This window comes from Cynocephalus volans, chromosome 16 (assembly GCF_027409185.1).
Source record: "Cynocephalus volans isolate mCynVol1 chromosome 16, mCynVol1.pri, whole genome shotgun sequence".
NCBI classification, from domain to species: domain Eukaryota; kingdom Metazoa; phylum Chordata; class Mammalia; order Dermoptera; family Cynocephalidae; genus Cynocephalus; species Cynocephalus volans.
This window is the reverse complement of record NC_084475.1, coordinates 12,555,197-12,580,980: the sequence shown is the minus strand read 5'-3', so window position 1 is coordinate 12,580,980 and position 25,784 is coordinate 12,555,197. Positions and strand designations below refer to the sequence as shown.

The following is a 25,784-nucleotide window of genomic DNA, read 5'->3' as shown; positions in this document are numbered from 1 at the left end:
TCAGAGGCTCCTCCTCTTGTCCAAACATCAGGTGCCAATCCATCTCAGAAGCCAGGAGGGTTGGGGTCACCTAACGGTGCTAATTGGAAGAAGAACTGGTCCCCCAAAGTGCCTGTAATTCCAATGCCAAGAAACTCCACTAAGGACAGCCCAATGCTAAAGAAAGAGCTGGATATGTTTGGAGTCTGCCCTATGCCTAAATGCCACATGGTTCTGAAACTGATGGAGATACTCCAGTATGCTCACTAAACCCTGGAGTCAGACTCCAGGGACAAAATCTCAGCCTCACAGGTGCCCCTGGAGGTGACCAGCAGCCCGACCCACACCACCGATACCTACAAGCCTTTCAGGGCAGGAGTCTTTGCCTGGCAGGAAGCCTCCTCCAGCCCCATGCCCCAAAGGTCCAAGGGACCCGCTAAGACTAAGGCCCCCGACATGGAAAGAAACAGCCCAGTAACAGCATCCCACCCCTGAGCCACTCGCCACCAGAGGAGTCTGCTCCAGGCCTGGACAGTGACGCCTAGTTCCCAGCCTCCTGGGACGCTGTGGCCACCTCTGGGGATGGCAGTGACAGCTCTTTCAGCTCACAGAGTTCTTCCTCCTGTGAGTTTGGTGCAGCTTCTGAGTCCGTGGGGGAAGACGAGAAGGCTGGTGTGTTGCAGGTGGCCGTGCAGGTCGTGGACATGGAGGAGGTGCTGAGAGGCCACATCCACTCCCAGCCATCCCTCTGCGGTAGGTGCTGCAGCAGCCCTTTGAGCTGGCCAAGCTGCAGGCCCAGCTGAAGCAGAAGGCATCTGCCGGTCACCAGCAAGCTGCTGGACTTCCTGGGCGCCCACTGCATCACCTTCACCACTGCCACTGCCACCTGCAAGGAGAAGCTCGAGGGCAAGAGGTGGCTGCCTGTGGGCAAGAAGAAAGGGGAGCAGAACTGACAGGGCCACTCCCATCCCCACCCCACTGACAGCTTCCCAGGGGTCTGTGCCCAGTGTCAGCAGGCCCTACCGGCCATCCGCGGGGAGCACCTAGGGTGCCTGATGGCTGTCAGGCTTCTACAGGCACTCCTGGGGGGGATCACGTCTGCTCTGCACCTGTGAAAATGGTGACAGCACCAACCTGGATCTTCTGCCTCTGGACCCTACTTCGTGGGGTGGCATTTGGATCATGTCACTGGCCGGAAGAGCTCTGGCCCTTCCCTCTCTGTCAGTACTCACAGTGTGGCCCTGTGTGTTCCAGAGGGAAATCAGTCAAGGCCTGATTTTGTCATGTCCACCACTCTCTGTGTCCACTAGACTAGCCCAGGCACAACTGCCCATGAGTCTGTGTCCTGAGCTGGATGTCAGGTTCAGTTTGCCCTGGCTGGCCTGGGCCTGTTTCCTTCTCAGCACTCAGACCAGTCCCAACCACCACCAGCAGACCAGGAGTCCACAGGTTCCCTGCACTGCCATGTCCCCAGGCAGCCCTCCTGTCCCTGCCGTCCTGCCGTCCTGCCGAGACACTTGCCATTATCACCAGCAGTCTCCAAATGGGACAGTGCACAAGGGCCCAGCTCAACTTTGCAGCCCCCAAAACAAGTATGGTCTTTGTTAGCGGGTTTCATTCCTGTGCAGCACAGGTAAGAGCCATAAAGAAGAGAAGTTTGGGTCTCCATATCCTTGTGAATGTCCTTGTCCGTTTTAAATATGGTGCAGTCTATTTTTTTATAATGTGCAATAAAAATAAAAAGACTTTATAAAAGCAAAAACAAAAAGCTTAAACGGAGAAATTGCCCTTGAAGAGAGGAGAGAAGGGACGGTGATTTGTACTGATCACATTGCATAATCAATTTATTTATTTTTTGCTATTTTTACTTCCAAAAAATCCTCACAGTAGCTTGTGTGTGTGTGTGTGTGTGTGTGTCCTAAACTGAATGCTTCTTCATACAATAGCTGACTCCTGGTTAATTGAGGTTTTCTATAAAATAAAGAGACATGACTATGAAGTGTTGGTATATTTTAAAAACACTTTTGGAGGCTTCTTTTCATTTTATTTTTTTAAGATCTGATGATACCATGACAACTCCAACTTCATTACTCAGCATTTGGGTAAAAGGTAAGGAAAGTTTCTATTCAAGTAAATGGAAAAAGAAGACAGGACATAAAGAGTTCTGTGAACATAGCCATCAACAGATTTAATTCATATTACACTGGTTTTCCAGGACAAGTTCGGGACTCTTGTTCAAAAAGCTGAGAGCCACCAAATATGTGAGAGGAAATGTGGTCTCAGCCTCCCTGGATTGAGTCAGTCTTTATACTTTTAATCTGACAGATTTAGTCAAAGAAAAGGGCCAAGCATCCAAGAGAGTGACTGTGCCCAGCAAGATGTCTGACATGTAAACTTTTTTGCCTCTTCACATTTCCACTAGCTTTTTTTTTCCTTTTTGTCTTTTAAAACGTTAATGTTCTTGGTTTTGGCCCCTATGTTTTGAAGGAGGGGATGAAAGGGGATCTGTTAAAAACACGAATGTCTGCTGTGAGTCTCTGAGAAATAAACAAACATTTCCTTAAAGCCTCCAATTTGATTGTTAAGAAGACAGATATTTTCTACTTTGTTTCATATTTTCTTCTGCCTTGAGGAATATGTTATTTTATTTTATTGATTTATAGTTATTTATATCGATATTACATTTAAAGTAAACCTATTGAAGAGTCTGCAGTTGGCCCATAATTGGTAGGTCACCTTGTGTCACACAAACTAACTGTTTTATCATATGTTTGAGGTGGAACATGAATAAAGAAGGGACAAAGGGGTAATAAAAGTGTGTGTATAATCCACCCACATCCTACACAGTGTTGAAGCTATACACACAACACTGTGGATTTCAGTGCAGTTGTAATCTCTCTGATAAGGTCTTTGCAAATTCTGAAATGTACCAAGGTCTCTTTAATAACAAAAGTATCTCAAAATGTCCCCAGTACTTTGTATCTGAATTTGCTTCTCAGCTGCTTATTGTACTTGGTGCAACATAGTTGCCATCGTGAATCCCACATTTCTCAAGGCTCTTTCTGCAGGAGGAACACAGAGTGCACACAATGCAGAAGTAACCAACCTCAAGAGATTCCAGAACTTGCAGGCAGGTGTTGCTTTCCACTGTCTTAACATATTTTTAAATAATTCAAAAAAATAGTCTCTTATGTTTACCCAGATATTTACCATTTTTACTCTTCTTCCTTCACTGCTGATGTTCCAAGTTTCCCCTCTGAATTTTCTAGCCACTTTTAAGTAGCTTCTATTCTCAAGGAGTGTAAATGCCTGATATGATTTGCCCATATGTGGTATTTGAAGATGCACCCCTATAAGAACAAAGATCCAGACTAATCAGGTTCACTTCACTCCATAAAAATATAATCTTCTGATTGTGTTTGTAATTGTTTTTATTGTGTTCATTCAAATCTCATTTGTTTGTTTGTTTTTAACTTAAAATAAAGGCAGGGATCTTTCTATTTCTAGTACCTACACCTTTGCCTGGCATTCAATAAATACATGTTAAATGAATGAATCATACATAATATGACATAAATTTTTGGTGACAATAGGTAATTTACCAACAGTTTATGACCTATTGTCCCAGTCACATTTTATTGATCGTAGTAGTGTCTGTAGTGACTGGCCAAATGGGAAAGACTTTTCATCCAACCATTTTCCCCTAAGATGGCTCAATTGCTAGATATTAAAGGACAAGATATTTAGGACCAACTAAACATGTCAAAATAAAACGGATTAATGCTTTTGATAATTTGACAGATTTTTAACCTGCTTTCTTCTTTTATTAATAAAATAATTATATAAAAACATGAATACAACATTTACTTAATATTTTCCCTCATGTAAGTAATTGAAAATTTACAAAATAAATATGAAGTTACACATTTGAATAATTTTACATGATTGGAGTTAATTCAAATGCTGCTCTCAGAGTTCTAAATATAATACCAATCTGAGGGGGAAAAAAAACCACACATTTCAATTGTAGAGCTGGCTTATGATCACTTTTCAACCATGTAAATTTTTCCATTAAGATGAAAACAAAATATTTGCTTTAATTTTCACATGAAATGGTTACTAGAATGTCATGAACACTTCAAATTTTTATAAGTCAGATTTCTTTATTTTCCTTTGATTTAAATGATTAATGGTCAGTTTTAAATGTCAACTTTGATTTACAAGATGTGATGGTCATTTTATGTAGTCTGCAGTTATTCAATCCAACACTAACCTAGGTGTTGCTGTGAAAGTATTTTATGGATATGATTAAAGTCTATAATCAGCTCACTTTAAGTAAGGGAGATTATCTAAGACAATCTGGGTACATCTGATTCAATCAGATGAACGGCCTTAACTGCAGAACTGAGATTTCCTAGAGTAAGAAATTCTGTCTGTGGACTATAGTTTCAGTTTGTACCTGAAAGCTCCGGCCTGCCCTCTTGATGGACCGGCTGCCGATTTTGGATTTTCCCAGCTGGTCCATACTTGTGTAAGCCAATTCTTTTCAATAAGCCCCTTAGTAAATACCTCATATTGTTCCATTCCTCTAGTGAAACCCTAATATAAAGGTTGTAAAGATGCCATATTGGACCTTCTGGTTAATTTTTAATAAATAATAAGTATTTTCCTTAACTCTAAATTTCTCCAGTCCTAATAGTCAAAGATACACAATACTTAATTTTTTGAAAGACATGTAGATTAAAAGGAATCCTAGAATTAATTCTGCAGCAATGTGAATAATTGCTACCTATATTATTTGTATTCTAGACTTGGGTTTTTATCTACTATAGCAAGTGTGTTAGTTATCTGATTCTGCATAGTTCATTCTCCCAAAACTTAGGCCCTTCAAACAACACATATTCATTATCTCAATTTTTGTGGGGTGGGAATCCAGGCACAGAATAAATGAATTCTGTGCTTCAGAATCCACATGGGCTGTAATCAAGGAGCTGTGGTCTCATCTTGAGGCTAAACTGGGGAAGGATCCACTTTTAAGCTCACAGTTCATTGGCAGGATTCAATGCTTTGTGGGTTGTTGGACTGAGGGCCTCAGTTTCTTGTCTTTTTTGACAGAGTCCTTCCTCATTTCTGTGCTATGTGGGCCACTCAAACCTGGAAGGTTGCTTTATCAAAGTGAGAGAGAGAGAAAGAGACTGCATACTTTCATACCATAATCACAGAGGTGACATCCCATCACTTTTGCCATATTCTGTTCATTAGAAGGAAGACACTAGGTTTATCCTACACTAAAATGGAGAGGATTATAAAAGATGTGAATATCAGGATGCAGGAATTATGGAAACCATCTAAGAAGACTGCCCACCACATTAAATTTTCTAAAAATAAGGCAGCATTCGAATACTTCATTTTGCAGAGAGTCCAAAGATGTGCAGTGATGGCAGAGAGAAGCCATACTTTAAGCAAAGGAATCTATCACTGTCCACAGCATTGAGCGTTCAGTTTCCCCAAATCTTTAGCTGTGGTAAGAGAAACACAGATCGCAAAATGTGTGTTTCACTGTCCAAGTTTCTCAGCCCCCCACATTCCTCTGTCATTCTTAAAGACATGACAATAAAACATAACCCAACAGCTGTGGTTGAAGCCAGAGCCAAAAGCTATATTTAAGTGATTGGACCCACACTAGGCAATCACTTTAACAGTGTAAAATAAGTGATGAGAGAAGGAAGATCAAGGCTTTGGAAATTTGGACAAATATACAGTAACTAATTAATAAAGCCAAGTCGTGTGTGTTGGCTAAAGGAAAAGTGTTAGAGTGGGGGGGAAACAAACTGGATGGGGTCTAGATATCTTTGCTCCAGGCTCATGTATGTTGCCAAAGCACTATTTCAAAAGGTGCCAACATCAGAGAATTCCTCAGGGGAAATTCTTGTGCTGGGAAGAAGGCTGTCTTATTGTTTGTGGGAAAAAAAAATGCCTTCATATTTCAGGTCACAACACAGCAGTTCTGATGAAACTGGTTTGCAGAATGTAATCCTTGTCAACCCACTTCCTTCTTGGAATGACAAAGTCTCAAAGTTACAAGGAAGTCTAAATATCATGTAGTTCAACCTCTAACTTAATGTGTGATTCTTTCCTACTATGATAATTAAAGGTCGTCTACAATTTCTTGAGGTCTGTAGTGATGGGGAGATCACTGAGTTATGAGGCCATCTTTTCAGTATTAGACCTGTCTAGTTGATACAATGTTTATTTCACACTGAGTTGAAATCCGCCCCAGGTAAGTTCTATTACTTGGTTCTAGTCCAACTCTCAGAGGCAGCACAAAAATAGACTATTCCCTACTTGAGATCATGGACTACCAAATACCAAAAATAATTCTATAAATTTTTCAGTCTTCCTTTACAACCTGCATGATTCCCTTGACGCATTGTTTGTTCTCCAATGATTCTTTGTATGAGATAGCTTCCCACAACTCTCCCTTCTCTCTATATGATGTTCCTTTTAATAAGCTCTAATTTGTTACGGTTCATCTCAAAATGTGAGCACCTGATTTGGAGACATCGCTCCTAAATATGAAAATCAGCAAAGAATTCTTCTTAGGTGCTGTAAAAATTAATTAATGTTAGGATTTGGGGCAGTAAGTATTATATTGTTGGCCCATTTAAACTTCTGAATAATGAAAATCTTCCTTAAACCTCTTTTTCTTTATTTTTTATAACAGGGCTATAAATTAGGAGAACAAAAGAAGATAACGAATTTCCATCTGTTAATTTCTATCATTTGCTGGGTTCTGTCATTATCTCATTTTATGCTTCCTTACACTCTAGAGCATAGTTGGAACTTCTGTCCTACAGATGAGAAAACAGACTCAGGGAACTGAAGTAGCTTGCTCAGGCTTACACAGCTACTAAACACGAGACTATCTACATATCTGTTGAATCCAAATTGTGTGCTTGACCCGGTAATAAACAGAACCAGATAATCTTCAGGCTCATGATTTAGAGTTTTAAGGGAATTCAGAAATGTATTCAAAGCCTGGTTATATTATAGATAAAGGGATTTACATTATCCCTCAAGGTCTCACTTGTCTAGCTTGACCTATCTTAATGACCAGGCAAGGGCTGGAAAGCAGTTTCCTCCCATATTGCTCTTTTCATCATATTATACTTGTGTAATTGATTAGAAGAAACATCTACTTTGGATTATCTCCATGTAATTTCCTCCTTAAAGTTTTGATTCATCATTCTAAATTGATGAGCTTCTATTAAATATCTCTGTGTCAATCATGGTGTTAAATGTCCCTTCCAGATTTGCATCTGCAGCAAATTAAATAATTATGCTGCTATGGCAGATACACACACACACACACACACACACACATGTGTGTTGTGTGTATATATGTATGAATGTGTAGATAGGTTTATACATGTGTATATATGTGTATGTGCATGTATGTATATACATATGTGTATCTGTATACATCTTTGTATGTGTATATATGTATGCATGTGTATATATGTATTATGTTTATATATGTATGTATACATATATCCATTAAAAAATGCATTTATTTAGTCCAAATCAATAATAGTTGTTGAAAAGCCAGAATCAGAAGCAGAGCCCCATGACAGATTATTAGAGAATTCCTTACAAAATGATACAAAATTCTTAATCAGTATTCTTAACACATAACTTTTCAACCAGGTTTAACTGCACTTAAAATTAACCAGCTCCTGTGGCCCTATCAATGAAACTATCTAAAAAAGCAATGACAAAGACTCTGCCAGAGTTAGTACAGATTATGTAAGCTTTGTTTCTTCAGACCACACCAGCCTAGGGATATGAATCAGGTTACATTTACATAAAAATCGCTTATGCCTTTATACATACTATGTGACCTGTGGTCCCCTGCAAAGCCCTATCCAACTCTCTAGCAAATTTTCTCCAATTCTTTCCAGGAATCCTTAGGGATGATCTCACTGGCTTTTGGGTATGAACAATATTAGCTACTTCAAGTGAGGTCACCCTGTTCCTCCCGCACTGACCCAGTTCCCTTAATGTGTGTGCTACCCCATCATCTGGGACTTGCTAAGCCTCATCACAGCTAAACCAATCAACATGGCCCCATGGACACTTCTGCACTTTTTCCTGAAGTTGGTTCAAGGTTCAAAAGCTACTTTAGAGAAACTACCTATCAATAGTGACGATGCTTCTGATGGACCAGCCTCTCCAATACAGAGACGTAGCTATTGCTTGAGACCATCATGTGGCTCGAGACACTGCTGATGTGTGGCAGTATACACACACTTGGATTCATCTGTAATCTTTGCATCTCCCAGGACACAACCAACAAACTGTGCTCAGTCCCCAATTTGGAAGACTCCACTCCCACCCTGGTGTGTCACTCCATACCTAGGGTTTAGTTCAGCATACTGATTATGTTTCTAATACTTCTCAAGGACTTTATGAAAAGGGTCTTTCAGATGATCTCCCAGCCCCCACTTTTAAGCACTCAGAGTTGTATATATAATAGCTGTAACTAGTTAATAAATAAAATTTGGAGTTAAAAATATGCTTTCCCCTTCATCAGACCTCAACTGTGGATTAGAATCGTCTATTAAGAAAAAGTCTTTCCCAGAGGGTGCCTATCGGCAGAGTCTTCTTTGCCATGAACGTGCCTAGACAAGTCTAAATCACAATGACAGCTATAGCTTGGGCTAAGGCAAAGAGCCTGTTGGATTTACCTTTAAGGCTGTGATAAAGTGTTCCAAGACTTGACCCTGATGTTTTTGAAACCTTAATTAATGGAAAAAGGACTGTTAAGGTCAGTAGGGGTTGGGGCGGGATGCAGTACACAATGCAGTAGCTTAAAGGGTAGATACTAGAATATTTATAAAGCTTATTCTTCAGCATAGGGAGACCATTAAAGAGGCTTTTTAATCACTAGATTTGTATATATGAGGCTACTTCAAAAAGCTTGCAGAGAACAGAATTAAAAGATAGTGTGGATCTTTCCATGAATTTTTGAAGATCCCTCCTACTCAAGTCTCTACTCACTAAATCAATGAAACTATAAAAACAAGGATCCTTCCAACTGTGATGTTCATTATTTTGTTAAGTAATGGAAAAGGGAGCTTTCATTGGAACAACTTACACATAAGCAGCTTTTAGGGACCCTCAACCATTCTTTCAAAGTCTGGATACACTTGAGGTCATTTAGGATTGAGCCTCAATTTTTTATTTACTTTTTAAAAGAAAGTGTAATCCAGGAAGGCAGAGAACTTGATGAAATTTGAGTTATAAAAATTTTCCATTATTTGCTACTTTCAAGATACTATGAAATAGCATATCAGTTTGGTCTGGCCTGGCAATGACTAAATTGGCTCTCTGTTCCCAACATTTCTCTCGCACTGGCTGATTCACCTCTACCCATATTTCAGGCATTTATAGTTGATGTCATATCTACATTCAAAGAAGATGGAAAAGGTGCATAATTAAAAACATGTGTACAAAGAATCATAAAATTACAGAGCGAATTACTGAAAAGTAATAGGAAATACAGTCATCCCCCAAATAAATTATTGCTCCTGAGCTTAAATTTAATCACCTTGTCAGATAAAGCCAAAAAGAGAAGCATTGCATGTACTAGTTACATATCATGTAACTCTTTAGGAGAGAGACACTGCTTTGTAGTATTAAATCAGTGAAAAACTCATCATAGGAATAACTACATGAAACTGAAAAACAAGGTGGGCGTATATATATATACACACACATAGAAACACATATATTAAAAATTATGAGGGCATTTTTGTAAGACCCAAAGTAACAGAACAGCAACTAGTTTTATTTGTTTGTTTATTTTAATTTTCTGATTTTAAACAGAGGCTTATGGAATCTAGAATATAGAAGACAGACATACGCCTTAACAGTAGGTTTCCAGGAGGACTTCTAAACTGAGGTTTCTGAACCCCTCTGCAAATGTACTGAATCAATGTTCTTGGGGTGGGAGATTCAGGAATGAGGTCTACGGAGAGTTCCTGAAGGATTCTGACACACCCTATAGTAGCTAGGCAAGTGGTACCGTAGCCTTGGCTTACCAGTCTAAATTTGATCAGATGCAGACAGACAATGACCAAAGAAAGAACTCAGGAGACTCAGGGCATATTCAAACATTTTTTATAAACTAGCTCTTCCTCCTGTACTTCCCCTCAGTAGGTCCCCAATCTATATTGACTAGTATACCAGATGCCTCATTAAGAAGACGTTGACATAAGGTAAATATAAGAGAGACTGAGCACATTTTGCATCCCCTTTCAACCACCACTACCAACACAGCAACAACAAAAAACAGTAAAAATGCCTTTAGTGTATATTCAAGGCTTAAATATTCCTTTCTGCCTTCTCTTCATTAGAGGATGAAGCTTTAGATTCTTTAGGGATATCGATACATTTCAGACGTTTAGGCTGCTAGTTGGCCGTCCACGCATCAGAACTTTAAGTTGATTCATAGTTATTCCTTGAGTCGGTATGAATATTGTGACTTTATTACCTCTCCCAAACTTCCACATTCATCATTCTGAGTGCAACCCAGGTGTCAGCAAGATCAGACAATGTTTGTGGCTTCAGCTAAGGTTAAAGAGAGGCAAAGACTCACAGGTGATGATGCCAAAGAATGAATCAATAGTCAAATTTAACCCAAGTTCCAGCTTGTTAATACAGCACATGGTTCAGCTGTATTTTATTCCCTGAATGATTGTTTAGAGTAAGCTCATTAGTCCAAATGCCCAATAGTGCTGCACTGCAGTCCAATTCCAAAACGTATTTAGTTTGGAAGATAGGTTTTATTCTTCAGTAAGTCAAGAGGGATTTGTAGTTGTCTTTGCGCCTCTGGATAACCCTGAACACAAGTAAAAGGAGTTAGCCTAAGTGCCTTCCAGACAAATTCAAGTGAAGACTCTATAATCAGAATATCATCCCTTTAGCAGCCTTACCATCAGATTTTAAGATCAGACACTGGTTCTAAAATAGATTAATATTGTATCGCCTTCGGATGATTTACCTACAAATTTAGTATCTGGAAAGGGTGAACTTTGATAAGCAGAATGATATCATATGAATATACATTCATTACTGGGCAAAGAAACATGTCTCTGATTCAGTTTAACCTAATATGCCAGACATTAGCCCAGGATGCAGTAGAGTCAGATTTCCATCTAGAAAGAGACTAAGAAATAAATTATTTTATAGAGAGACTTAAATTAGGAAAGCCCTTTGTATATCAGAATTTAGGTTCTAAGTTTGGATATAATAACTAAACTTTTTTTTTTTTTTTTAAATAATCCACTCATCAAGTAATACTTATTGAAGGCCTACTGCTGATGCTAGAGACCAGGGATGCTAGAGTAAACAAAATAAACTTAGCCCTATCCCTCTTGGAGACTTACTATAGTAAATGAGCCATATAAGAAACAAACCACTATAATATAGTGTGAAAATGTTGTAATAAGATGTTATTTTGAGATGCTAAATTAAGGTCACATACAAGGGGCATTCAAATCAGGCTCAAGAAGTTATGGAAGGTTTAAGCTGAACCCTAGAGTTTTACATTAGGGTAAGCCTGGAAAATTTCAGGAAGAGGAAGGAAAGATGGAAAGGATGAAGAAAGGGTGAAGGGTATTTACAAATGCTAAAAGGCAAGAGAAAGCTTGAGGTCAATAGACCCAAAGAAAACTAAAAGAATGAACCCCTGATTGTATTTGGAGATGAGCATGAAAATAGTTCCTGTTGCATCACTGTCTTGCCATAGCCACAGGTCTCTCCGTGTACTACATGTGCAAACCTTGCTCCCTCACACTTAGCAATGGCAGGGCTCCTTGACCTTACTAGCTCTTGGATGCTCATTAACCCTCTTGGTTTTTATGATTCTTTCGTAAATAGTGGGTTCATGAAACTCTTCTTAGTTACTCCATTTAAATATTCTATCTTTTTGCTTCTCATACCCTGATGAACAGAATCTGTACTGGATTATACGTTCATTAAGGGTAAAAATCATACCTTATGCATCTTACCTTTGTTTCCCTAGCATTTTTTAAAGGGTCCATAGAGGGTAATCTTAAAAGGTTTATTGGAAGAATGAATATATAAATGAATGCTACTCTTAGGGTGAGTTAAGCAGAAATAACATAGAAGAAGAGGCCAAACAACTTATAAACAGACTTGAAAATGTGTGGCCTGATCCCAATCTGCTTGGCACTAGAGATAGAAGAATCAAAACTGGTGGTCGTCTCTTCTCTTAAAGAAAATTCAAATAAAACACCTTAGATTGCAAGAGCACTAAATCTGAAATAAGACTCTACATATTGTTGTACATGTAGAAAAGTTAGATGGCAAAGCCTGGCAACTCAGGAGTCCATGTCTGAAAGGAGTGTAAGCCACAAGACTCCTTCCTTGAGAAATTAACTCCCCGATTTGAGATTAGCTCCTGTGGTTTGGCTGGTTGCACAGTAGATGTTTAGCAAGCAATAACAGACATTTCCCTTTCTTCCCCAGGCAATACAGTGCCCAAACCAAAAAAGCATTGTTCTATCTAGAAAACAAAATAAAACACAACAAAATAGCACAAGTGCACAATGGAGCATGTTGATGCAGCATTTTCCAGTGAGAATCTTAAGGATGAAGGCCACATTGGTGTTTCCTTTTATGACCTTCTTGCTGTCCACAAAGGTAAAATGTCAGCACACAATGAGCTGGTTTACAAAGGAGCTGCATACATTAGAATAGATTTCCATGCAGTACGGGAGGTGGAGGGGAGAGCTGTCTTGAGGTGCCACATGAACTGATCTTTTCCATGTGTGTTATGAGAAAAGCCATGAAGAGTCCCAAGTTTACTCCTGAGTTACCAAGTCTAAGAGCAAGTGTTGGTGATTAATGTACAGAGGACTTCAGAAGACAGAGGGTATGTATATGAAGTATTGATATGTTGGTTGGCTGTCCTTTTATAGTTATGCTCCAGCTATCCTCATGTTTACTGCTACTACTATTGCCACCACCTAAGCCATGTCTAGTGTCACCTCCACCATCAGCAATGCCTTCATGGCCACCATCACCATCAACACTACTAGCAATGGTAAGTTTCTTCGCTACATCCCTTCCATGTTGCTCCATGAAGAAAGGTTCTCTATCACAGTGGGCTCTTTCCTCATATTGAAATATATGCCGCAAAGCCAAACTTTCTCATTGTGTAACAAAAGAGGTTAGCAGACGTCATTCTCATCCACAGTCATGAATGCTAACTGGTAGGCCTCGATTACCTGGGAAGCAGGTATGAAAATAATTTTTAAGCCAGCATTTCATCAGTATAAACAAAAGTCCAGCAATACTGAAGTGGAATAAAATATTGTTTCACAGAAGAAAGGAAAGTCATAAACACACACATATGCACACACACACACATACCAGGGACCTTCGTAACTGTGTAATTTAGTCTACTTCCTTCTTTGAGACTTTATGGAGGTATGATTTATATAAAATAAAATTCACTCCCTCTAAGTGTATAATTTTTTAAAAAGTTTTGGTAAATATACGGTCATGATGCCAGCACCAAAATCAAGTTTAGAACACTTCTATAAATCTCCAGCAATTTCCTTGTTCCCTTTTGCAGTCAATCTGCCACCAACACCAACCCTGGGAAACAATTGACTTGCTTTCTATCACCATCACTTTGACTCTTCTTGAATTTCATATAAATGGAATCATACAATATATAGCCTTCCATGTCTAGTTTCTTTTACTTAGCAGGATATTTTTGAGCTCCGTCTATGTTGTTTCATGTATCAATGGTTTATTCATTTCTGGCACAGAATTCTACTCCATTTTATGGATATACCGCTTTTTTTTTTTCCATTTACCAGTTGATGAACATTTCCAGTGCTTCTAGCTTTCTAGCTTCTGGCTATTATAAATAATGTTTCTATAAATACTACATGCAAGTCTTTGTGTGAACATAAAAGTTTCTTTCTTCATGGTTGAAACCCGGAAGTAAAATGGTTGGGTCCCATGATACGCTTAACATTTTAAAAAAGTGACCAAATTGTTGCAAAGTATTTCTACCATTTTGCATTTTTTGTAACAACGTATACGTGTTCCATTTGATTGGAATGTTGCAACCATTCATATTTAATGTAATTATTGGTATGTTCAGAGTTAGATCATTTTGCTATTTGTTTTCTACTTGCGTCACTTGTTTTACTCTGTGCTCCTCCTTTTAATACTTTTTGTGTTAAATGCTTTTTGGTGTACAATTTTAATTCATCTATTGAATTTTTACCTATTTTTTTTAATATTATTATGTTAGTGGTTACTTTATGGGACATAGTATGTGTCTTTGACTTGTGGCAATGTGTGTCAAGTTAACACTGAGGTAATTCCATAAAATAAAAGAACTCTGTACTAGAATAGCTCACCCAACTCAACTTTATACTATTGTTTTCATATTTAGTACATCTGTAAACATTATAAACTCAACAATAGAATGTTTTAACTTTTGCTTTAAATAGTTATATATCTTTCAAAGAAATTAAGAGAAGCAAATATTGGTGTATATATAAATAGCACCAAAGTGTATATATAGACCAGTCTTTTATATTTACACACATATTTACCAATTCTTGTAGATCTAGGATATGATGTGTTGTTTGTCTTCAGTCTGAAGGATTTCCTTTAGTCTATCTTGTAGCACAGAGTTGCTAGCAACAAATTCTCTCAGTTTTTATTTAGACGTGCCTTTATTTTATCCTCATTTCTGAAGAATAGTTTTGTTAGATATGGAATTATTGGTCAACACTTTGTTTTTATCTTTCAACTCTACTGTCAATCCAATGCTCTCCGTACTCTATTGTTTATTCTGAAAAATCACCCACGTGTTACGTGTTGTTTTTCTCTTGATACTCTCAAGACTTTCTCTTGTTCTTTGTCTTTCAGCAGTTTGACTATGATGTGTCTATGTGTGGTTTCTTTATGTTTTCCTGGCTGGGTTTTTCAAGCTTCTTGTATATGAAGAATAACACTTTTCACCAAATTTGGGAATATCTCAGCCATTATTTCTTTAAATTTCTTTTCTTCCCTCTCTCCTCTTCTTTCCTCCTGGCATTCCCAGTTAAATGTATGTTGGAATACTTCACATTGCCCACCGATTTCTAAGGCTTATAGTTTTTTTCCAAGCATTTTGTCTCTCTTCTTTAGTCTTGAAAATAATTTCTCTTGGTCTATTTTTCAAATTTACAAGTTCTTTCTTCTGCCACCTCAAATATGCTGGTTAACCTACTAGTTCATTTTCAATTTCAGCTATTGTACTTTACAAGTACAATAATAATAAGCTCTACAATTTCCATTTGGTCCTTTTAAAAATAGTTTTCACTTGTCTGTTGATAGTCCCTACTTGTTTATTCCTACTTAGTACATTTTCTTTTAATTCTTTGGAAATATTTATAATAGCTGCTTTGAAGTCTTTGCTAAATCCAGAATCTGGGCTATTAGTCGTAAACTTTGACTTTTTTTCTTTCTTGGGTCTAGTAATTTTTGCTTTAAAAGTAGGCATTTTAGATAATGCTTTGTAATAACTCTGGGTTCTGTTTTTATTTTCCTCTAAGAGTTGTGATTTTTATGTTTTAGTTGGCTATACGTATGCTTGTATACAAAGTGAAAGAGTCAGTCTTCCTTGGGCTGTGCAACTGTTAAAGTCTATGCTAGTTTTTTAGTGTTTTGTTTGTTTTGTTTTTTAATATCTAGTTCTCTAGAAGTCAGTGTACTTTCACGGTTAGCCAATGTTTTGTACTGAGGTTACATACACCCAAACACCTCAAGCCACTGAAGCTTCATTTTCTCCCACACAAGCTATGTTGGGGGTTCTGAAACATACTCAAAGTTATAACAAGTCTTCTAGGCTTTTAATTTTTGGCAGGTTCTCGGGTGTCCCCCACATGCATATGTAGTTTAGCAATCAGCCCCAAAATGGATTATATCAGCCTTTCTCTAATTCTCTTGCTTCCAAAATCTCATTATTAAATCTCTACTTGCTCTGCTACCTGTGCAAAACCAAGCTCACCATCTCCGCCCAGTAGAATTTTCCTGCTGGAACTGGGTGGCATAGAAATACCTAAGCAAGAATCCCACAAGCTCATTGTTCTTTCTTTTTCTTTTTTGTTTCCTCTCTTCCTTCCTTTCTCTTTTTTTTTTGTAATGCAGTAGCAGTTTTTTCATGAACAAGCCCTTCTCAAGGCATTCTTGCCTTTGAGTGTTTTTCAGTGTCCTGAAAAGTTTGGTTTTTAATGTTTTTTGTTTGTTTGTTTGTTTTTGCCAATCTTATGTTTATTTTGTGCAAAGGGAAGTTGAATGACCTCATGCAGGTCTTGGTAAATGGAGAACCAGCTATTTCGCATAGTTTTGTATGTGACACACTCCATTATCTGAGTTCTTAACTGTCATCTCTATGCCTCCGATATACCAAGATGGAAACACTCACAAATGAGGCAAGTCCAGTGGGTTTTTGGGGCTCACATGGTTCTATGGACTGATTTATGTCCCACCCCTTTCATATGTCAAAGCCCTGACTGCCAATGTGACTGTATTTGGAGATAGGGCTTTCAGGAGAAAATTAAAGTTAAATGAGGTAATAAGGGTGGGATCCTAACCCTTAGGGTTAGATGGCCTTATAGGATTGGTGGCCTTATAGGAAAAGGAAAAGAGATCTCTCTCTCTCCACTGCAGAAAGGCCATATGAATATACAGCGAGAGGTGGCCGTTTACAAGCCAAGAAGTCATCCCTCAACAGAACCTGACCATGCTGGCACCCCGATCTCAGACTTCCATCTTCCAGAATTTGTAAAAAAATAAAATTCTGTTGTTTAAGCTACCTAGTCCATGGTATTTTGTTACAGTAGCCTGAGCTGACTAACACACATGGAGCTCTTATTCAGATAACTACAATAGTTCCTTTAGGTCTTATGTGCTTTCTTCTTTTTTTAAAAAAAGTTTTAAAATTTCCTTTTTAATCAATGTGAATATTGATATTTGGGGAAATACAGTAATGTATTTGCCTAAATACAAATAACTTAGTGAAAGTTAGAGCCTTTGACTTCAGCAGACTTAATGGGAACAAATTCATCCCTAGCCAAAAAAAAAAAAGAAAAATACAAATGGCTACTAGCATCTTTCATAGCTATCAAGCCTTAGATCAGATATTACACATCTGCCAATTCACCCTTCCTTGAATATCAGATCTGCCACACTGGTCCTACGTTCCTTCATGGTAGGCATCTGCTGGGACTGAGGGGATGCTGCCTCTTCAACTGGCCATGTCTTCACAACTATCACACACGACCTTCACCACGCTTACACCTGATCAGCTCCACTCTTTCATGTAAGATGGTTTGCTTTATTCAGTACTTGGGACTGAAGTACCTAGAATGCCACTGTCACCACAGGAGTTCACTTTCATTTTTGTTCCCAACCTGAGCAAAGGGCTATTCTCACCTTCAAAAAATAAATTTCCACAGAAGTTCTTATGCATTTTTTTTCTTCTCCTGACTCTGGAGGTGATTGAATTAAGGAGTTAACAAGTTCATTGTATTTGTTCGATTTGGGGGGAAAGCTGAAGACTTCATCCCTCAGTACTATCCATTTGCAATCAAATTTCAAATATAAAAAAGAATCTAAAAAATAAACAAAGACAAATGCTGTCATCTAGGAGAAACCGAGACCATTCCTCCCATTTATAAATCTTTTGCTGTCAATTTTGCTATAACTCATTCCTCTCTGTGCCTACTTGTTTTACACCTCTCTTCTCCTCTATTTATTTAATTATCTCTGTAATTTGGGTAAGTTTGCCGGTGTTTCTGGAATGATTGTCATGTGCAATGCTTCCCCCCATCACTGGTCCTGCATAACATGTAACATCAGGGCAATCAAGGCGTAGACATGTCTTTAAGATAAATCAACAATCTCCATTTACAGATCAGTCCTGTTTCATTCCCTGAAGCATTTCCTCTTAAAAAGCTGTGTTGCTGGGACTTTTCTCTCTGGTGTAGACGATGCTATCTTGTTATATTCCGCAAATAATACTGAGTACATCTTAAAATGAGTTAAGCATACATATGTTCTCTAATTCTGCCCTGAAGCATCCAAAACAAAAAGATTAACATATCCAGATTATCATCTCCCGGGTCATTTTCTCAACTCATATTTTCCTCACTTTCCCACAGGATAGGTCTGTTGTGTCTTCACCCCTGAGTTCTTATGAGTCAATCCTGTGGTGAAATGTTCCCATTGTTGCTATAACTTTAGGCAGTGGAGGGAAAGCCCATCTTCAGGGGTTATTTCCAGGATAATAGCTTACTAAGAAGAACTGTCAATCATATACATGACTGTATAGTGCCTGATACACGGTAGTCACTAAGTAATTACTCAAGACTTTGTTACATAAACAGACTCATTCACATTTTTGTTTACAACAGTAAAAGGTAAGAACCAACTTAAATTGCTAATTTCTAATTATAAAATATTTTAAATTAAGTATATTATGATGCATTCATTCTATAAAATGATATTTAAATATAATACATGATGAGTTATCTATATGTTAATTTATTATGAAGTGCTCCTGTGATTTTTCCTTCTGTCTTTCCCAACAGTCTTTGTTGTCTCTTACAGTGGCCTGCCTCTTGTACCCTAAGTATAATTAATTTCCAAAATTCTGCCCTTGACTCTTTTTTAATCTCTATTTTTTTCCTTGGTGGTCCCCTCTACACCAACAATTTTAGCTCTTCTATGTAGACAATGTAAGGGGGTAAGTTGTGAGTAGTTGATAAGGGAGTAAAGGCCTTGAATTACAAGGAGGATTTTGATAAGTGAAGATAGGGAGAGGAGTATTCCAAGCAGAAGGGAAAATATGAGAAAAAGAATAGTTGCAAGAAGAAACAAGATAATTTGAAAACAGGTATCACCCTTAAGTATCTGTAGTGAGGCATAAAAAACCTGGTTGATAGTATATTCTGCAAGTACTGGAAAACTTAGTTTTATAGATAATTGAGGCTCACAGAGGATTTTCACAGCAGAGAACAATGTGAGTTAGTTTCACTTAAGAAGATTCCTAAGACAACAGAATTAGGGAAAATTTCACTGGAGAGGGACAGGAGTTGAAAGGGGATAAAAGAACAGAATGATACAGAGGAAAACTGGTGAGGGTTTAGTTAGAGTATAACAGCAAGTGGAGGAAAAGTTGATGTTCCAGCTAAGCAGTTGGCAAAGTACAGCCCCTTGAACCAAAACTATCTGCTGCCTATTTTTGTAAAGAAAATTTTATTGCAACACAGCCACATTCATTTATTGACATATTGTCTGTGGCTACTTTAATACTACAACATAAGCTTTGAGTTCTGTGATAGAGACTGTATGGCCCACTATATTAGTCCATTTACTGTTGCTTATAATAGAATACTTGAAACTGGACAATGTACAAAGAAAAGAGGCTGGGAAGTCCAAAGTCCAGGGAACACATCTGGTGCGGGCATTGTTCTTGGTGGTGATTTGACCATGATGTAGCGTGTCACATGGCAAGTGGCTTGAGCAAGAGAGAGAGCTGAGATTCTCAGTTGCTCTACTTTTAAAGCCATCAGAACCACACCCATTATTCACAAATGGATCAATCCATTCACAAGGGTACAGTCCTCACAATCCAATCTCCTCTTAAGAGCCCTACCTTTCAAATACTATAATAGGATTCCCCACCCTGTTAACATTGTCACAGTGGAGATTGTTTCAATAAGTTTTGGGGGGACATTCAACTCATAGAACCCACAAAACCTAACTTACTTACTATTTGGAACTTTGTCAAAGTAGTTTGCCAACCCTTGTTCTAATTCAGAGATGCTAGCATTGATGTAACCTAAAATTTGACAAAACACAAGATTGGACAGACAAAGAGCCAACAAGAAGTGGAAAATTTCAGTGCTCTTTGACTGGAAGGACATGGTATCAGAGGATATCATGAAGTTGGGAAGAATAGGCAGATGACTGTATCCTTGGTTGAAATTTCCCAGAAAATAATAGAGAATTTTTAAAAACCTTGCTATTTCACCTACTAGTATAAGCATTTATTTAGAACATTTTGATAACCAAGGAAGATTCCTGTGTTGAAATAAGGTCATGATAGGGACTTTTTCTGGGTAGTCTAAATGTCTTCAGGGCTTTACCGATTACCTTCCGTGGTTCACTGACAACTTTTTCCTTAACTTTGGTTCTCCAGCGAGAACTTAATGCCTGAGTCATGCCTTGGGTGTGATGCAACCCTCTGAACCACCTGAACAACTGGGTAGCGAATCCTTGCTCCCCAAAGACTATTTTTATAAAAAGATCTTAGACTACATTATCCATGTCAAAAAATAAATTATGGCTATTTATTCTCACAATTCATAAAGGTGTTCATGAAAACTATCAATCTATTAGCATTGTTCTCAGAAGTTTTAATCATAGAGCAATGGTTTTAGTCTACTGATTTTCATTATTACTTCTGTATTCATATTGGAGATAAAGTCAACATCACAGAAGAAAATTTAATTCATGTTGCAAACCATTTTTGCTTTAATAATGTCTAATTAAAGTTCATAGCCTTACTAAAGTTAGATTACATTATCCCAATGAGTTATTAGTTGTGTTTTAAATATACATAAACCTAAGTAATGTGGCAATTTTTAAATCCTGTTTATCAGTGAAGATGGAAGTGATATAAGTAGAAAATTAAGTGGACATATCTGAGGGGTCTTCAAAAAGTTCATGGAAAGACTCATATTATGTTTTAATTCTATTTTTCCATGAACGGTTTGAAGTACCCTTGCATGCAGTACTATTTTCAAGGTCATCTTCTATTTTTATCAGCTAAATATTCAGGAAGGCTTGTTTCTATATAAATCCTTGATGTTAGCTTACCATATTCTATATAGCTTTATCCAGAGGCTACTTTAACTTCGAATACAAGCATACAATTCTTTGAAACACTAATTGGACACTAAAAGAGGAAAATTTTTTTGTTTATTTGTCTTTTATACTAGCATTCAGAGGGGAAAAAGAAAACAAAGACAAGGAGAAAAAATAATGGGGAGGTTTAGTTTCCTCCAGAGTGGATTCTCTTTCTAGTGTCATTTCTGAGCCAGTATATTTGACTTACTTCCTAGTTTTTGGAGAGGAGCGAGCAGAAGCAGAAAACCTAAAATTATAGTTTTGGGGATAAATTGATGATTTTCTAAATTTTCATTCATAGTCTTCTCATATTCCAAACATATTCTTGTGTATTTGGACATTACTTAAACTCCCCCCAAAATTTTTTTTTTTAAAAAGACCTCTATTCAGCAGGGCAAACACCCCTGACAGTATAATGTTAAATTAAATAAACAGCATTTAATGAGATCTGTTATTACCTGTTCTTTGGCATGCTTGGACACGTAGTCCAGAGGCTCGTGTTGCTAAGTGCTATCATAAATCTTTCAGCCCATTTTGCTTCTGAAAATTCGAATATCTTTCTTCCAGTGTTGAAGCCTACATCCTCACTTAAATCTTCCATGTTGAAGTCTATGTCTTCATTAAATCTTATCTTTGAAAAGATAAGAAAGATTCCATTACAATAGATTATTTTTAAGAAGATAAAATCTACTTGCTGAAAAATGAGAGTATTAAGAATTCTGCCAGAGAAATGAAAACTTAAATCCCGTGGGTGGATGGATGCTTTTCTTTTCGTTGATTTTTATTAACATCATTTTCACTCAGGAATCTGTCCAGAGCTTCTTGCATTCAGTTCCATGTAGTATGAAGGAAAGAATTTCAATACTTGCCTAAGTATCTAAATTAATCTGCCTTGATTACAAATTGTTCGTGAAGATGTTATTTCATGGGTATTTACTTCTGTAATGTGAAGAAAAGGCTCTTAAAACAGAAATATAAGTTAATAGACAATAGTCTGCCTCCGTAAATATATCAGATCAACTCTTGCCTCTACACATATCTCACACCTGATTTATAATAGCTTGTTATGCATTTTCATTTCCTAGTTGCTTCTTTAGGGAGATGCAGAACATACAAGAATACCATAGATTGGAGTCTAACAACTGAGATCGATTTCTTGGCTTTGATGTTTATTAGATGCATGATACCAGTCTTAGGTGCCCATAGGAGCTTCAAACCCATTATATTTAAATGTTAACTCAGATCTGTTATACCTTAGGATCTGTTCTTTCTTTCATATTCCTTATCTCCATTTATGAAGCTGTCAGTCATTCTGACTTAAGTCAGAAGCCTGCCAATCATGACAGGCTCTTCCCTTCTCACTCCACCCTGATTTTTCAATGACTTGCCATTCTTTCTAGTTACTGTGTTCCTTCACTACTTCCACCTTAGTTTAAACCCTTATTCAGTGCTCTGTAGACTGCCTTCTCCCTGGATGGTCGCGCTGACTCCATTCTCACTATCAACCCGTCCTTCACAATGTTGCTCTTGTGACCTCCCTGGAGCACCAATCAAACTACTCCATGCCTCTATTATGAACACAGAATAGATCTTAGCACAGCTGAGTCTCAGTACAGCTCACATCTCTCTGATATCTAGCTGAGTCTAGCCCTTAGCCCTGCACGGTCCAGTCACACTTGTGTTTTCTGAATGAGTCAAGATCTTTCATGTCTACCTACAATCTTTTTCTCATTGTTGCCTCTACAATGAATAACTCTCTTCTACAATTTCTTTTGGAAAATAAACAGCAAGCACAAAGACAGAAATGAAGCAAACTACAAGAACAACACCAAAAAAGACTTTGAATATTTAGATTTAGCAATTAGTCTTTAGGAAGCTTTACGGATCCTCTCACCTGTGCGTGTGTGTGTGTGTGTGTGTGTGTGTGTATACACATGAGACATAATTACCATAGAAAGTGACTGTCTCCAATTTTTCCCAGAAATCCTTGTCCTTGGGCTTAACATAGCATTTATTTTATTTATTGTTGCCCCTGTCTTCTTTTTGCTTAACTTTGCTTCTCACATATTGCTCGGTCCTAATGCATAACTTCCCTATTGCACTGATCCTATTGCACAAACTCTGTTGAAATAAAGTCTATAATACAGCTACCATCATTTTAGTTCTGAAAGCAATCACTCCAATAAACACCATTTGTTCATTTAAAAAAAGTCAACTCTTTTAAGTATAGCTCATGTCTACATTTCTCCTTATTTCCATACAGCTGATTATGACACACAGTAATAATATTTAAACTCTCACGTGTCATTGATTCTCTAATTATTTAAGCATACACTACCACTCTTGATTATCGATTATTGGGAAAAAATGCATTGTACACTAGTTTTATATAAGCATTTTGCAAAAGAAATTCCACTTATGCATTGCAGTATTTGTTTCATGGGGTAGTAAGTGTGATTTCTGTATCTTATCTTATTTGAGATATGGACCTTACCCTTGTGATTGCATGTTGCCTCTGTGAGAAAGATGCTACTGATTCACAAAGTACATATGCTTTGAGCAGTTTATACATGGGAGAAAATTAGTTGTATTAACTATGCAGGCCTGCTCATATAATGAAAGGACAATCATGTACTGCATATGTTAGTTGAGTTGGAATAGAGTGGTGGGGTGTGATTATTGAACAGAACAAATATGCTGCTTTTAAAAAGATGTGGTCAGGGCTCTTCCCTAAATTAAAAGCGAGTCCTTGACCATTGTGTCTCAACTCATAAATTACCAAAATCCCTTGGTGTGCTGGGGTATAACATTGTTTCACTTATCGATGAACATTTTTTATCATGTTCAGGAAGGGGAAAGACGGTAGTCCCCATCATGCAGAAAAGGAGGATGTCTAAAAGAGTAAGGGTGAGGAACAGTCAGGATCACTACCTGTTAGATAAAAGTGGGAAAACTTCTTTAGGGATGTTACTCATCTCTTTCCTCCCCTGTTAATTTGCTGGGTTTCATAAACTGTGTGATAGAGCAGAAATTATTTCACAATTCAACTTTAAGCAATGATTCTAGTAGGCTTTTAAAAGAAGGTGTTCACCAGAGCACCTAGATATATAAAGCAAATACTATTAGACCAAATATGAAAATAGTTGGGGACCTGACCACCCATCTCTAAGAAATGGACAGATCATCTAGGCAACAAATCAACAGAGAAACATAGGATTTAAACCACACTTTAGACCAGTTGGACTTGGCAGATACCTACAGAAAATTTCATCCAACAACCACAGATATACATTCTCATGAGCACATGGAAACTTCTCCAGGATAGACCACATGTTAGGTCACAAATCAAGTCTCAAGAAATTTTTTAAAATTGAAATCATTTCAAGTATCCTTTCAGGCCACAGCAGATTAAAACTAGAAATCAATAACTAGCAAAGCTCTGGAAACTATACAAACACATGGAAATTAAATGACATGCTCCTGAATGATCAATGGGTCCAAGAAGAAATTAAACAGGAAATCAAAAAATTTCTTGAAACTAATGAAAATAAAGACACATCATACCAAAACTTGTGGGATACTGCAAAGCAGTTCGAAGAGGAGAGTTTATTGCAATAAACATTTACATCAAAAGAACAGAAAGATTTCAAATAAACAATCTAATGCTACACCTCAAAGAACTAGAAAAACAAGACTCATCCAATCCCAAAATCAGTAGATGGAAAGAAAGAGTTAAGATCAGAGCAGAAGTAAATGGAATAGAGACCCAAAAAATGACACAAAAAATCAATTAAACACAAAGTTTTTTGAGAAGATAAACAAATCATTAGCTAGGCTAACCAAAAAAAAAAAAAAAGAGAGAAGGCCTAAATAACAAAAATCAAAAATGAAAAAGGAGACATTACAACTGATACCACAGAAATGCAAAGAATCATTACAGAGTATTATGAACAACTATGCACCAAACACATTTGAAAATCTGGAGGACATTCTGGACACATACAAACTACCAAGACTGAACTAAGAAGAAACAGAAAACCTGAACAGACCAGTAACAAGCAATGGGACTGAAGCAGTGATCAGCAGTTTTTCAACAAAGTAAAGCCCTGAACTGGACAGTTTTACTGTTAAATTCTATCAAACCTTTAAAGAGGAATTAATTCTAATTCTCTTCAAACTATTCCAAAAAATTGGAACAGAGGCCATTCTTCCAAACTCATTCTATGAGGCCAGCATCACCTTGATACCCAAAACAGACAAAGATATGACAAAAAAAAAAAAAAAAAAAAAGCCACAGGCCAATATCTTTGAAGAACATAGATGCAAAAAATCCTCAGTAAAACATTAGCAAACAGAATGCAGCAATACATCAAAAAATTATATAACATGATCAAGGGGGGTTTATCCCAGGGATTAAAGGATGGTTCAACATATGCCAATCAAAAATGTGATACACCACATCAACAAAATCAAGGACAAAAACCATGTGATTATCTCAATAAATGCAGAAAAAGTACTTGATAAAAGAAAAATGTTACACAATGCTATTTTATGAAGTCAGACAGACCATGTAAGCCATTACTGCTTAGAGATTTCCAGGATCTCCTGAATGATCTTCCTAGAATTGACATACATGAGTAAAGCACAAATCTAGGAATAAAAATCTTGTTTGTATTATGTCCACAACATAATGATGTCTCTTTCTGGCCTTGTTACACTTTAGAATGAGATATAACTTAGCATACTTGAAGCTGTATTATGATGGCCCAACAAACTATGTATAAATGAAT

At 37.4% G+C, this 25,784-nt stretch overlaps 1 pseudogene; it reads left to right on the top strand.

The window, feature by feature from the left end:
* Positions 1-932, top strand: part of LOC134364446 (structure-specific endonuclease subunit SLX4-like) — a 167,701-nt pseudogene extending 166,769 nt beyond the window's left edge.
* The last annotated feature ends 24,852 nt before the right edge of the window (positions 933-25,784 follow it).